We start from the raw sequence: 4,466 nt of genomic DNA on the forward strand, positions 1-4,466 counted from the left end.
TCCTGGTCATCTTTGTTATGTGGAAGCTCTGAATCCTCCCATGAAGGTTCACTTCCCTCCTGGTCATCTTTAATCTGTGGAGGTTCTGGTTCCTCCTGGTCGTCTTCAATCTGTGGAGGTTCTGGTTCCTCCTGGTTCAAACTGGAGTTCCTCTCCTGGTTCCAGAGCTGCTGCTCAGTGAGAACCTCGTTCTTCTTCCAGACCGAACATTGTATAAGTTCTGAATAGACACAAAAGAAAATGCTGATTACTGTAAGTCAAAAGAAGCACACGTCGATCATCTGATGAAGCTAAAGATGATTCAGAAAACACCGAACTCTCAAATTATCAACGATCATCGTAGTTTGAACGTGCGCGCTGCTGTTTTGCACAGCAAAGTTTTGAAAACTACAGACTATTTTCATGTGCACGGCTCTTGCAAAACTGCATTGTAGGTTGTGCACAGCATTTCTTCAGAAGTATAGTATAATCACCATCAAAACCCGGAGATGTGTATCTGAACCTCTGGCACCATTTCATTAAAGTCTGTCATCTGTGGTTCTGTTTAGATCAACGGTTCACTGGAAGCAGCAGGTGTGACGCAGTTCAACTCACAAGTGGAGGTGACAGTTTGTTTCCTCACTGGCTCTGTAATGAGGCGCACACGTTTCTTCTCCCTGCTCTCCTGCTTCTTTGCTCTCCGTCTGTGTATCGGATCAGTTCCTATTTTTACACATCTTCCGAAATGAAAACTACTGTTTTGGATCTGACCAACTGGACTTTCGACGCAAATGACAACATCTTTTCAACAAAGCACCAGGGTCCTGGAGAACCCTCATCTGCTCGGACGACATGCATGCAGCTGGATATATCTCTGGGGAAGTGGATGCGATGTGTCAACCTCGGCTGTCGATCAAGGACGCTGAAATTGCATATGATTGGATTTATGTTAACAGGTTTCCTGTTTTTGGAATAGTCTGGATCCTGGTTTATCAAAGTACAAAGAAGACGGCCGCATCTAGTTTGACCCTCGTCAGACTGCTGTCTATGTATCAATCTATCAAGATTCAACTTGTCTGCTGGATTCCTTAGATAGAGAACTTTATTAATTGGCTTTTATGTATGTGAGTGTTTCTGTAAAGTGCCCTGAGACAACTTTGTTGTGATTTGGCGCTATATAAATAAACTGAATTGAATTGAATATGTGAAGGTTGGTCCATGCTTTGAGGACTCAAAATCAGCTGATTTACAAGCTAAACCATAAGATGGAAGTGATTTGAATCGCAGGCCACCTGCGGCTTTGGGACTCGTCAGCATGAAAACGACCTTGAAGAGGCTCATAAGCACAGACCAGTAGAATGTCCCCTAATCTGGACATTTCGGACCTTGGAAGTCAGTACAGACTCAAGGCCGACAAGGAAAAATAGTCTGCCTGAATAAATCAACAATTGTGGATTATATGAATCTGACTCCCCGGTCGGCCTCGAAACAGGCCGACTTATCAATTTATCCTGGGAAATGTGTAAACAAAGGAAAAGCTTCGTCTACCCCCCTCCCCCCTTCTGTGGAGGCTTATCAGAACTGTGCCGGCTGACCATCATCTCATATTATCAGGACAATGGACTGTCTGTTAGTGCTTCATAGACCGCCTCGTCGTAAATGCACATGTAACGTGTTCATAATGTGCTGCTGGCAGAGTTTTTTTATCTCTTAAATCGTGTCCTGTTAGGACAAGGTGTGAAGATATTTTTTTGTAATGCCACTATCCTCTCCTCATGGCTTTGTCTCTTTTTCTATCTAAAAAATGTTTTCTGAAAAGGATAAGAAGGCCGCGTTTATAGCAGCAGCTTCGTGCACTCCGCCCAACTTTCGGACGACTGTACGTACATTCGTTGTATCTGGGTGCAATGATAACAAAGCTTATTCTGATTCTGACAGGAGTACGTGCATGAATCACAACGATTCAGTTCACAGTGACTGTGGGACAAAAAAGATATCTGAAAGTAAAATGTTGTAAGAAGTCGTTTGAATACAGAAAAAAGAGCCACGGCGTCAGATTTACCAAGGAGGAAAAGAAGAGCGAGCAGAAGTGACGGGCCGTTTGAAGCTGAAGCTCCGGGCACCAAAGAAACAACCTCGTGTTTCAGGAGGTCTGTGTCGGAGTTTGATTCGATTGGAAAAAAAAATCACGTGATCAATGACGTCAGACGCTTGGACGGTGCCGAAGTGACGTGCCTGCTGTAGCACCTGATTCACTGGGAATCAATCACTGGCTGTGTTTGTGGTGTGTTCTGGTGGCGCAATTTGCTCAAAATATAACAAACCAGACATGGAGCAGCCAGACTCATGTGTTTATGTGTTTATCGGTTCAGAAGCACTTTTGTCCTACGGTGAAAAACACTTTATGTAAGTAAGGTACCATGTGATCTCACAGTAAACATAAACTGGTTCATTCCATAAAGTCATGGAGGCAGGAAACCTGCAGCACGGGTGTGGTTCCAGACTGGTATAGTGTTGTGAATTAGATAAGATTTATAAAAATCTGTGTTTATTACAAATGTCAAGAATTCACAAGCAAAGGGGCGTCATGCCATGCTGCATGTTCTAACATGTTCATACATTAAATAGCCTTAACTTTGTTCTTTCACCTACAAAGAAAGTAAATGTTCAAAGCACCTTAATGACAGCTGGGTATCAGAGAGAGCATTAAACAAAAGCTGTGAGCAGGAAACAGCTTCAGTGCTTCAGAAAAGCTTCATTTGCTCGTCACTAGCAGCAGTGAGCTCGATGTCTGCGGTGTTTGGAGAACTTTGATAAAAGTCGTTCGTTCAGAAGCGTCACCTGCAAACGCCTCCTCCAGCTGAGACAACACGAACTACATATGAGCTTCAGAAAATCAGATGATGTATTTCTATAAATAAAGTCCTTGTACTGTAGTCCATTAAAAATGGGTGTAATCTTATTTTAAGATTCAGAAGGACCACACTCACCCAGCACACACACTTTTTGTCCCACTCCCCTGAGGAAGGAGGTTGAGGAACATTAAATGCAGAACCACTAGACTGAGGAACAGCTTCTACCCTGAGGCTGTTAGACTCATGAATCTCTAACCAGAATAATCACTGTGAAAAATCACATCATGTTGCTGCTGATCTGTTTCATGTTGCTGCTGTTTCATATTGCTGCTGATTTGTTTCATGTTGCTGCTGATCTGTTTCATGATGCTGCTGATCCGTTTCATGTTGCTGCTGATCTGTTTCATGTTGCTGCTGATCTGTTTCATGTTGCTGCTGATCCGTTTCACATTGCTGCTGATGTTTCATGTTGCTGCTGATCTGTTTCATGTTGCTGTTGATCTGTTTCATATTATTGCTGATCTGTTTCATGTTGCTGTTGATCTGTTTCATATTGTTGCTGATCTGTTTCATGTTGCTGCTGATGTTTCTTGTTGCTGCTGATCTGTTTCATGTTGCTGCTGATGTTTCTTGTTGCTGCTGATCTGTTTCATGTTGCTGCTGATCTGTTTCATGTTGCTGCTGATCCGTTTCATATTGCTGCTGATGTTTCATGTTGCTGCTGATCTGTTTCATGTTGCTGTGTTCATGCGTGCTCATCTGCTCACACAGACTCATGTTCGTGCTGCTGTTCGGCGTAATGTTTTTGTACTTAGTGTACTTTTATTAAAGTTTTTCTTTGTTAATATCTTAAATCTTATTATTGCTTTTCTTTTACATTTTATACTTTTGTTGGATGTTACTGGGACCATGTGTACACAATGTCGTTCCACCACATGTACCACGTGTGGTGGACACATGTGTGGACTGAGGTGTTCTGGAGTCCTGAAGACCTTTGTTTGACTCTGTGGTGGCTTCAGCCATCTTGGAAGGTGGAGTCTGCTGGAGCAGCAGCTTGTCTACAGCTGAGAGGAAGCGGTTAGAGAAGCTCATCAGGAAGGTGAGCTCTGTCCCAGGATGAGCCCTGGACTCGGTGCAGGCGGCGGGAGACGGAGCTCTGGCAGAACAACGTCACTGTTGGACGATGTGTCCCACCCCACGCATGAAGCTGGTGCAGAACTGGAGCTCCTTCAGTGACAGACTGCTGCTCCAGGTGCACAAAGGCACGTGATCAGGTCTCCTGATGCATCATGTTCTTCATACTTTGTTTTAATTCTTTTATTTCTGCATGCTTCGATTTACTTGTCACTTTGCTGCTGGTACACAGAGTTTCCCAGAGGAACAACAAAGCTACAGTGTTTCTGTCCTGCAGCTGCAGCTCCTACCTGTCGTGTGCAGGTGTGTGTGAGGTTTCCAGCTGATGTCCAGCAGTCTGCGCTGACGATCGATCTCTTCCTCGTACCGGACGATGGTTTTTTCAAACTCTGTGAATATTTCTTCAGCAGCAGCAGTTAGTCGCTCGCTGATAAACTCTCTCAGAGACTGAACTGAAGACATTGTTGCTGCACACACTCAACACATTCACCTCTCACA

The sequence above is a fragment of the Nematolebias whitei genome, chromosome 3 (genome assembly GCF_014905685.2).
Source record: "Nematolebias whitei isolate Nwh7 chromosome 3, NemWhi1, whole genome shotgun sequence".
Lineage (NCBI taxonomy): Eukaryota > Metazoa > Chordata > Actinopteri > Cyprinodontiformes > Rivulidae > Nematolebias > Nematolebias whitei.